Source organism: Dromaius novaehollandiae, chromosome 21 (genome assembly GCF_036370855.1).
Source record: "Dromaius novaehollandiae isolate bDroNov1 chromosome 21, bDroNov1.hap1, whole genome shotgun sequence".
Classification (NCBI taxonomy): domain Eukaryota; kingdom Metazoa; phylum Chordata; class Aves; order Casuariiformes; family Dromaiidae; genus Dromaius; species Dromaius novaehollandiae.
In genome coordinates this window covers 2,599,366-2,610,442 of record NC_088118.1, presented here as the reverse complement: position 1 = coordinate 2,610,442, position 11,077 = coordinate 2,599,366, and the positions used below count along the sequence as shown (strand labels likewise).

Here is an 11,077-nt window from a genome sequence, read left to right as displayed (position 1 = left end):
TTTCGAGCGAGCTCTCCGTCAGGCGACGGGCTCCTGCGCGCTGTGCTCCCTCTCCCCGGCGTCTCCCCGCCCCTGCACAGCCCCAGCAGCTGCACCCGGCTCGGCCTCCCTCCGGGGCAGCCTCCGACCTGGCCCGGGGCTCCCTGCCTCGCCGGCAGGCAGGAGCTGGGTGAGGAGCCAGCTGCTGCCTTTGCTGCTTCTCGCCTTAAAAATATTCAGTCCAGGGCCTCTGGAGGGTAAACTAATTTGTTAACATGTTTCCTTAGGAAAAAAGTCTCAGCAGCCTTAATGAGATGGGAAATTGCGGAATTAATGAACTAATCTGGATAATGGCTACTGTCCATTTAAAAAAAGTTACCATCCATTTTGTGTCCAAACTGAGGAACACACCGAGCTGTAGAATTCAACCTGGAATTTAAAAAAAAAATCAATTTACCTGTTTTTGTTTTTTCTGAGGTGTGAGTTACGGGAGCCTCCGGGCCTGACAGCCTCGGCAGCCTCTGATGCAGCTCTTTTGGCATTTGAGACGTTTTCTCTTCAAGACAGAGAAAGTCAACAGCAAGGAACATTTACTAAACTCTAAGCTTCATTCCTGACAAAGGCTGTTCATATGCAAACAAACCTGTCTGAAGATGACAAGGAAATGTGGTAACTTTGTTTTCATAGGGAGGCTGCTCTGCTTTCCAGCACAGCACACGCTGATTAAAAATCAGTCTGAAGTAGCAGAAGCCTGGATCTGAATCAAAACCACATGCTACTAATCCTGAAGGTAAAAGAATTCGTATCAAGGCACTTGGGAAAGCTATAAAGATGAAAAACCTGAGATTGATTTGTTTATAGACTTTTCTTTGTTAGTCATTATTGCAGACTCTGAGCAAACAGATGATTATTATAGTTATTTTGTTTTTATCTATTGTTATTAGAAGGAAAAGATGTGACTACAAGCTTTGATTGCCACGTGTTACTGCAGCAAAATGCGGGACAGCTAAGGATGGTGATGGGCAAACAGAAAACCAGCCTGTCAGTCACTGGGGCCACTTCTCCGTCCTGGGAGTCGGCTTTGCAAAGCAGGTCAGGCAGCGAGGGTGGTGTAGTGCTGGTGGAGGCCGTACGCGCTGGAAAATCCAGAAACTGCATTTCCACACCCCAAATCAGCTGAAATTGTTGGAAAACCTAAAGTCAGTTGTGTGTGTGGGGCTATTCTCCAGGCTTGGTCGTTCGGGAGAACACTCAATGAATGGTGGGTCCATATGCAAAGCTTGCATCAGTTTAGGCTGTTGTTGACCTGCATAGCGTGGATGCAGTTACAGCAGTAGAAATTTGGTTGCGTAAAGACTTGGAGAGGGAGCGTGTCGGCTGTGTGCGCAGGACCTTCAGGTGCTGCTGTGGCTGTAATTATCTTCTCCATAATTCAAAAAGTGATAAAGGAGGCCATCAATTGCTTTTACATGAAAATATTTCAGAAGGCCCCAAGGGGAGAAGAGAAGAGATAGCAGAGCCCTTCCTCTGGCTTGCGTGCATCCCTGCAAGTGGGCTGTGGCTGATGGAGCCTGGGAGAGCAATGCAGAGAGCCGAGGTGGGCAAGGAAAGGGTCCTGCAAGCTCGCCCTCCCCGGGGGTGCCCCCATGGTTCTCTTCCACCCAAATCCTAGGGGTTCCCACCCTTCCATAAAGGCTCAAGTGGACTAGAAACTTGTCTGTGTGAAATCCAAGGGGGTGGCGGAGCTCTCAAGCTTGGGAGGATGTGGCTTGGGGCAAGCGTCTAATGCTATGAGCTCTACGCCTTACCTGGGCGCTGAGAGCCTGAGCTGCGTGTGGCCAAGCACAAGGCAGAAGGACTCTCTCCTGAAGATGAGTCTCAGCTGCCTTGGAGGGGCAGGAGAAAAATGGGGAAAGCAAGGGGTGGTTTTCCCCTGCAAAGGTGTTTAGGAGCTTGTCTTACCCCCGAGGATGAATGAGGAGTGCAGGCACCTGGGTGGCACTTAGCCTTTTTGAGCTTGCAGAGCAGCTCTGCAGCAGAGCTGAGGCTGAGGGGTCTGTGCCGGGGAGTGCCTCAGCCACAGCCGCCAGCTCCTGGCCAGGATCGCTGCCTTCTCTGGAGAAATCCAAGTTTTCTTTCTCAGACTGAAAAAAGTGGATGTTTTTAGCTTTGTTTGTTATTGAACATTGCTTGCGGCATGTGGGCATTTGACACGTGGTGCAAATGAAGTAAAAATTAAAAAATCACACATGCAAAGAGTCCTGTAGGAGATAAAAGCGAGACTATCACTTCTCCCGAACCAGGCTGCCGTTGTCTCAAGTCGATAGTGGTGCCCTCTGAAAGCAGAGGTCGGTGGTGATCAAAGAGCTGCATCCATCTCGCCCGGCCTGGCAGCTGGCACGGTGCGGAGAGCTCAGTTAGGTGTTGGCATCGTTTGTCAGTCCCTCGGGGAGAGGTGGATGACTGGTGGGCAGCAGAGAGCAGAGCGGGGAGCTTGGCATGGGATGAAAGCATCTCTTCCCACTGGCTGCGCTGGGTTGTGAATCTGGCCCTTGAGGACTTCCGTGAGGCCACAGAAAGGATCATCGTGACACCCAAGCAGACAGATCTGCTTTGTGCTGCTATCTACGGGCCCGAGGCTGAGATCGGGGTGATCTGGGGCTGAGTTCCCAGGAGGGAACTTCCCCGAAAATTTAACACGCTAGACAAAATGGGTGGGAAATGGAGGTGCCATTCAGGCCAGGCCAGGACAGGGAATGGATTTGCTTCTGCAGCCCAAATATACTAGCATTTAATCTCATGCAAGCTAACTAATGTTAGAAGCAATGATGATTTGCAGACCTTTGCTATCCTGGTATCTGTCAAACCTTATCCATGTTACTTATTTATTAAAGGTGGTGACTGTCACTTTATATGTCTGTTAAGTGTTACCTGCATATGCACAGTGCTGCATAAAATAATAAACCAGCAATTGGAAGGAAATTCAGCTTTTTTCCCTCAATCTTTTTATAGCAAAAAATGGCTGTTCCGGCCCTGGTTGGTGATTACTTCCTACTCTTACTGCTGCAGGCACTTAGGAGATTCAGTCCCACCCAGCACTGCTGCTGGATTTAATGGGCTGTCAGGTTTTCTCTTGTTATCTCTAGCTCCAGCCTGGATAACTTGGCCATAAACATTCCCCCTGGACCAAAGCTGGGTCCAGCGGAAAATCTGCAAGTTTTTTCAGGTTTCCAGTAAGCATGTGAGCACTACCTGTGGTTTTTAAGCTCAAAAAAAAAAAAAAAAAAAAAGAAAGTGGAACAGAAAATCAGCTAGGTTGCATTGGTCAGAGAAACATTGCAAAGCAAGGGGGCAGAAGCTTCTGTGCATGCACCAGTCTGGACTAACTCCAGTGCAGTACGGTCAAAACAATTTCCTTTTCTCCCTGTGTTGTGCCAGGCTCGGAGGCTGCTTGCTCCCAAGCTGGTTGTGCAGAAGTAGTTGGGGCCCCCAGTGGGCCCACAAAACAGGGACACTGGGGAACACAGGAGAAGGGGTGGTTCAACTGTGGATTTTTGCCTTCACTGTGTTGTTAGTGAGCCAGATCTTTCTGACGTTCCCCTTCCCACCATGGGAATTATTGCAGATAAGGAATCTGTGAAACTCCCTTTGAGAAGATGGGCGGTGAATGGGTCCTTAGAAGCTAAAGGTGTGTTTTTTCAAGCAGGTGTCCTTGCCGGCTGTCATGCTGAGTGGCTAAATGGCTCAGCTAGCGCTTTGGATCGGGTACCCCAGCCAAGGCACCGGGTCTAGTGACGAGGGGGTTAACCTGGGGATCAGCCAAGATGCTGCTGAGCAGTACCAGGAATTTAAGCAAGGGACTCCAGCTGCCTTTTGCATCCCCTGGCCAGGACTGTAGCAGAGCGCAGCTGCCTGAATGTTAATAACACAGCAAGAGACCCCGGTGCCGAGGCCAAAGCCAAGCGCTGTGACGAAGGGAGCGTCGCGCTTGCACCGGCTGCAGCTGGCGGCTTGTCCCTGGGGAGGGGGCTGGACGCTGGCCCGGAGGGGGCTGGTCGGCGCAGGAAAATGCATGTCCTCGGTTGAACCCCACTTGAGCGCTCAGGCCAAGCTCCTTCCCCCGTGCGAGGAAAGCTCCTCGCGAGGCAAAGCCCCAAATCCCCCCTCCTGCTGTTTTCCCTTTAGGTGAACTGGGAATTCAGGCAAAGGCTGTTAATTCCCTACGTGTTGCCTCAGCCCCTGTTCCAGTTTTAGCTTTCGATAGCGTTTAACAGAGCTCTGGCGTGAAGGGAAGCAGGGAGGGATGGGGAGCGGGGCAGAGGCGCGCTCTCATCTGCCCGCTGCGTGGCTGCCGGCCGTGTGTCTTGCTCGACAGCCTCCCGAGCGCTCTCCTCGCCAAGGCGGCCGGCTCTTTCGCCGGTCCCCTTGCCTTCTCGTCTGGGGGGTGCAGGTGTGCGCGCGCTCGCTCTCTCTCCCCCCCCCCCCCTTCCCCTCTGCCCTCTCCTTCGCCAGCATTTCAGCCCACCCAAGCTGTTTGCAGATGTGAGAGGGGGGCAGCGTTGGTCCCCCCCCCCCCCGCAGCTGCAGCGCGGCAGCCCCAGCGTGGGCAGGCGCCCAAAGGGGCGGAAAGGGGCTGTGCAGAGGGGGCGGCCGCGGCACGGGGGCTCGGCAGGGCCCCGGCCGGAGCTGGGCTCATTCAGCTCCTCTGCTTTGCAGAGGTGGGGGAGTGCTGCAGCAAAAGTGTTGTTAAATATGCAATTTGGAGCTGAAATATCCTTTATCAGAAATTTATAACCCATTTTAAATGAATCCGTTCAGGGCCCAGTGAGGGTCCTGGCTGAGGGAGGAGATAATTTCCCGGGTTTATTTATACTGTGAGATAGCTTTTATGCTGGGCTTGTGAAGGAGAGTGTGTGCCAATAAAACACTTTCTCTGCTTGTAAAACTTGAGTCTTTCACTTGCGATGCTGAGACTGTGCTGCCCTGCTATAGCATCGTACGGGGGGCAGCCCGGGGCAGGCACCGCTCGCCCGGCCCCGCGGCAGCCCTGGCCCCCGCCTCCCGCAGCCATCTGCACCGTCTCCCCCTTCCACTGCCCGCGTGGGCACAAGAAGCGCCCAGATGAGTTAAGTGAGGGAAAGCCCTCGAGGCCTAACCATTTTCTGATGCCTCAAAACTCTCTCCCTGAGTCCAGCAGGAAGGCATCACCTGAAAATTGGGAAGAAAAGGAGGTGAGCAGGCTGGGCAGGCTCTGGCAGAAGTCCCACTCTGCATTCGCCCTGTTCTTGGACCCTTTCCACAGAGGCTGGTTATGCAGCTACGTGGTCTGTACTGACAGTGCCTAGTTTGTATTCCTACACTCATCGACTCAGACACACGGTGTGATGAAGCTCTGCGAGGTTTTGATACCAGCTAAGAGATGACAATCAGCAATAGTGATTTCTTTCTACTTGTTAACAACCAAAAAAGAGGAAAAGGGGGGAGAGAGAATCTGCAATTCCAGTCCCCGAAGGGCAGCTTAGTCTTGGCTTCCCATGCTAAACCATCCCCAGACTGAGTGTGCTGCCTGTGTAATGAGCTCAGCTTTATCATGCTAGTGATGGTGGGATAATAACAGCTCTAATGACAGTGATTCTATTGTAACACAATTTCTGCTGCAAAAATATTGTTATTACAGAAATTGCTGTGACTGGATTGTTGCTGGAGGAACGGTGAATAACCGTCCGCAAAGGGAAGCTGAAGGACACGGCAGAGCCTCCCGCCGCCCCTCAGGTGTCTGATGACCCTGGGCAAGGAGCAGAAAGCCGCCTCTGGCAGGTACCGCTGTGGCAGCCGGGAATCCGCCCTTCTCTCCCCTTGCACTGTTTTTGCTGAATACTCTCATTTTCGAAAGCATTAGGGAGAATTTCCCCCTGATTTCGAAGGTGGTTTTCACCCAGGAGTGAACAGCCTGCTTAGCAGCTGCTTCTGCATTTTACACCCCTGTTTCCAGCTGATGGGAGCGCTCTGGAAAAGGTCTCAAAGGCTTAGCGTCGGAGTTAAAGTGGATAAAGCAAACGGGTGTATTAACACGGAAAGTATGCCAGAGAATGGGCTATGGGGAGGAAATTTGTAATTCGACATCCTCTTTATGTAGGCGGTTTTATTCATGCTATACCCAGCTACGCTGTTGAAAACAGATGGATTAATGGAGAAATTTATCATTTATGCAGAGAAAAATAAGGTGATCAAATCAGAAAGAATTTTCCCTTCCTTGGAGACGGGCGAGCGATTACAGGACAAAGCAGTCTGTGGCGAACTGAGAGGGGCTATTGTATCCGCACAATGGAGAGCAGCAAGGAAACGGGGCAGAAGAAAGAGAGAGAGAGACAGAAAGAGAGAAAGAAACAGAAGAAAGCGTATTATCTGTGACAAGGACACAATGTAAACTTGCAACATCAAAGGGACAACAGAGGCTTGGCAGAGAGGGAACTGAAGCTGCGAAACCTGCTGATAAGGCAGCCGAGAGCGGGGCGCGCTGCGGGGCCCACGGGAGCCCGTGCAGCTACTGCCCGTCCCCGCAGAGCCGCAGCAAGCGGGCGCTAGGCAGGAATTAATGCTGGCAGAGGCCGGCCGGCTGCCGGGAGAGGCTTGCGGAGGGCCGTGCCCGGACGAGGGGGCTCCTGCAGGCAGCGAGGGATGGCAAAGCCTCGGGCAATGCCGGCTTTCCGTGCATGCCCAAATCTCCCCGGGAACTTGGAGCGCTCTTGGCTGCTTGTAGCTCAAGGGTGTCATTCTGCTCGCAGAGGAAGCCGGCACGAGGCCGGAGCTAAAGCTAGCGTGGCACCAACAGGAGTGAATCATCGCTGGCCGCTTGGTTTATCTACTCCAGCAGAGTTTCCTACCTTTCATGCTTTGCTTTTTATGCCCTAATGGAAATCCCTTTGCATCTTCCAAAGTCTGAAGTGATCTAAGGGGAGACAAAGAAATTCATGGCAGTGGCTGCTGTGGCCCCTGCTTAGGAAGCCCGAATTGAAGGATACTTGTTGCCTTTTAAAATGTGCAAGAATTTTTAAGTTCTCCCATTCCAGGCACCCAGTTTTCTTCTGGATCCCCAAAAGTTATTCTAGGTGATTAAAGAGAAGAAACAGATAGGAAATACAGCCATTTCTCCATTGGGAGTAGAAGTTAAAACATAATGTGTTTTGACAGTGCTTTTTGTTCTGCGAGCCGTTTCTTGCTGTCCATGCACCCCACGGAAGAACCCAGGAAAGTGCAATTAGGGTAATGAGCTATAGTTCCAAACTACAGAAAGCAGTCGAACACAAAGCAAAACCCAGCGAAACTCTGTATTACTGCTATTTTGGTCAATGCTTGAACCCTGGAGCTGTGCACACAGCAGTGCGTGCTTCAGGTTAATAGCTGGATGCATACGCCCCAATCACTTCTCCTACAATGCTCCTTAATTGTATTTAGAGCTTTTTCTACAGACTTGCGCGACGTTTAGGGAGAACAATGCGGGGTTTGCTTGTCACAGCAAATATACCGCTGGGCTGGATTAGCTGCTTGGTGCCACTCATGCGGCTTAACAAAGCAATGAGGCTGGCACTACTTCCGCTGCTTTTTCCAACTCAATGCAATTTTTTTTTCACCTCCCCAAATACAGACCTGAGTAATAAAAGCAAGAGAGTAGCACAAATACACTGACTTTAAAGAAAGCAAGAAGCAATTCCAAAAGGGAAGCAGGGAGAAGCTGTCGGTGCCTTGCACCGTGCTGCAGGGCCGATCTGCATGGGGGCTGAGATAGGTTGGGATGTTGCAGCGAACGGGTGTCCAGGCGCATGCGCCCTTCGGCAGGAGCAGCGTGCCACGTCTGTGCCAGCTCCGCCTGCCATGCGCTGGGCAGCTCGCTTCTGAAACTGTCCCAGGCAGACATTTTACTTGGAGACTGAGGAACAGCTGATGTGAACAGAGAGGAAAAGGAGCCTGGAGCTCACTGCGGTCCCTTGACGGTGGCTGCCAGGATGGCAACTTTGCAGACACTGACAAAAGGAAGGGGAAAATGCACTGTATAGGTAAAGCAGGCATCCCCAGGAAAGCATTTAGAAAAGCAGTGGCACCTAACAAAGCCAGTTGTGCCACTGGAGGCAATAAAAGGTGTTTATTCTTTATCATGCAAGCTCATCCAGCATCCTGGAGATTCAGGGTGAGCCCTTTCATTTCCATGAGAATTGGATTTCAGGGTGGTGCGTTCAGCCTGCAATAGGACTTGGCTGTGTTGTTTTGTGTTTTGTAATGGCTCTGGAAACAAAAAACTGGAAAAAGCCATCAGTGAAGCTCCTCTGCTGGGTCTGAGCTCAGCAGCAGAGGCTGACCAGCTCCTCTGTTAGGGATGAGAGAGAAAGGGAGCAGCACAGCAGAGCCCTCAGCCAGGATCTTAAACACTTTGTTTCTGCAGGCTCCAGTGGGTCTGGCATGAGTGCAGTAAATAAACGTTTTGATGGTTTATTTTCAGTATCCTCGATCTGCAAATCCCCTTCAAAGGAGGTGCTAAGAAACACTGTATCCTCCAATACATCATCTGCTCCTTGTGCTGGGTGAAGCCCCACCTCAGTTCCGACTTGTCTCTTCTAACACAGGGGAAAAAAGACCGTTGCGGTCTTCTGAAGCAGGGGGATAGCTTTCACCATGATCCATGTCCAAAAGCTTAATGAAAAAGTGTGTTTCCTAGCTGAATCCCTGGCCAGTGTGTTTAGAGACGCAGGTTTCCAATCTGCACGCACAGGCACAAAGCAGGCGATTTCCCAAGGAGGAGCGATGGCGCAGGACGGGGAAACGGCAGCAGCAGCTCCCGGGAATGGTGCCGCGGCCGTGCAGGCGCAGAAGGCCGTGCTGAGCTCTGCTCCTCGCTTTGCTTCTTGTTGGTCTGTTATTTCTCTGCAGGGACGCTGGCGGGTGGCTGGCCGTGCCTGCGGGCAGAGCAGTCTCGTAACGCTGCCCCTTGTCAGTAAAAGCAGTGATTTCTGTAAAATGCGGGGAAATAATCTTTAGCCTGACTGCTATTTTAGAGTCCTAATTTCTGCACGGTGTCGTGGTTTGGAGCCTGAGTCTAAGCATAGGCTTAGCTAAGCATAGCCTCAGTCTGGACATAAGCACTAGCAAAGCTTGGGCAGGTCCCTCTCCCTGCTGCCTGTCTGCTGTGGGAAAAGTCGCGTCCTTGCTGGCTGGCACCCTCGGTCATGCTAATCTGATTCTCTCCTAGAGAAAAAAATTAACAATCTATTACAATCCCAAAGCACCTCTCGGTAATGAACATTTTAAATGCATTACCAAGCTTTCTGTGTTTTGTAATGAGCTTTCTAGAAAATATGATATTGTTTTTCTAATAATCCCCTTATTGGAGTGTTATTGATTTGCAGAAAGGAGTAGGAAAATGTATTCTTCTCAGGCCTCTGGGTGAGGACAGAGACTTGTGTTAGCTCGTTCCTCTTAAGAGGTTTAGCTGAGCTCAGAGATGTTGTTGGGAAAGCTTTAATTTCGCATCTGGGATATCAGCGTACAGTGCGGCGTTTGTACTGCAGACGCCGCACCCGAACAGCCCTCTTCTGCTATTGCTAGCCCAATAGCCACGGAAATAATTGCTTGGGAGGGAAGATTTCTCCCCCGGATAGTATCACAGGCGGGCCCCTCGTTCTCGCTGCAGCACGCGCAGCTCTCCAGAGACAGGCCATCCCCAAAGCGTTTGCGCAAGCTGCGGCGGGCGGGAAGGGGAGATCCGCGTGCCCATGCCAGCGCGCTCGGGGTGACCCCCGATGCCAGCGTCCTCACTAACGGGTGCCGTGATCCAGCCTCTTCCCACCGGGCTGCTCGGCCACAGAGGCTCCCTCTTCCCTTCCGTGGCCCTCGCGGTTGCTTGCTGCCTTTCACCGAGCAGCTTCAGGTGCAGAAGGCTCGGGGGGCCCCAGCTGGGTAGATGTTATGTTTCCTAATTGAAGCCACGTGCAACTCCATTATTTTTCAGCCCACAATTACAGGCAGGCCTGGAGGACAGTGACTGTGAAAGAAGTGCTCCAGGAGTCAATTAAAAGTCTTGAAAGGTTATTATTGTTAATGGTATGCCAAAGCAGAAACACTGATCCAGACAAGGGGACAGCGGTTCACTCGTGAGCTGTAATTACAGAGTTTAAGAGGATTCCCTGCTGAATCAGGAAAAAAAAAAAGACTGAAGACCTCACTCATTTATACACCTATATTTTGAATCAGATGCCTGTGAAATCAATGCTAAATAAATGTTATTTGTCATTGTATTAATATGCTACAGGTATGCTTAGCAGCCCTGAGCTCTGGGAGAAATATCACTATCCTTTGAGGACAAAATGGAGCGACAGTCCCAACGCTGAGAACTTGAGAAGCCAAGTGGACAAGACAGAGAAAAGAAAAACTACCCAAATTCTGCAAATGTAGGCTGGAGGCGCAGGGAGACAAAGACACGAGCTGGTGGAAAATTTTGGTCAAATCTTTTCTTGGATGAAGACCGCAGTTTGGATTTATTGAAGTATTTTGGAAATGCATGTAAGCCTCATCTATTTTAGCTCACAATGCTGTGTAAAAATAAAAGTGCTTTGTTTCAACTTTTTAAAAATGAATCACTGAGTTTGAAAATTTGAAACCGTGTTTCATTTCAAAGTTCATTTCAGTTGTATTAAAAAAAGAAAAAGCTCTGAAAAATGAAACATTTTCTTCCGGATTGGACACACGATGGCTGACTCAGTTTTCTGCCCGCTTTCCCTTTGCTGCGGCGGGGCGGGAGGAGCAGGGAGCTGGGCGGCTCCGCACGGGCTCTGCCCTTGCCGCTCCGGCAGAGCAGCGCACCAGGCTCTGCCGCTCGCAGGCTCTTCGGTGTAACTGTGCCGCCTCGTCCCTCGCTTGGTGGGCCTGGGGGAAGCCCACCTGCATGCACGCGTTCAAGGGAAGGGTCACGACCAGACCAAACGCGGGAGGGCTGCTGAGGCCTGGGTTTCCTGAGGCCTGGGTTTCCCAACTGTGCTGTGCACCGTGTGCAGCAAGCAAGCGCATTCAAGGCGACCGCGGAAAGCTGCCCGGCGTGCAAGTTGCTTTG

The 11,077-nt window shown here is 51.3% G+C and overlaps 1 long non-coding RNA gene across 1 annotated transcript; it reads left to right on the top strand.

Moving 5' to 3' along the window:
* The first annotated feature begins 252 nt into the window (after nucleotides 1-252).
* LOC135330514 (uncharacterized) lies at nucleotides 253-10,585 on the top strand. The gene is made up of 3 exons (XR_010392534.1): nucleotides 253-769; nucleotides 5,657-5,796; nucleotides 10,280-10,585. It is a non-coding gene; the product is annotated as an uncharacterized LOC135330514 (long non-coding RNA).
* Nucleotides 10,586-11,077: the final 492 nt, after the last annotated feature.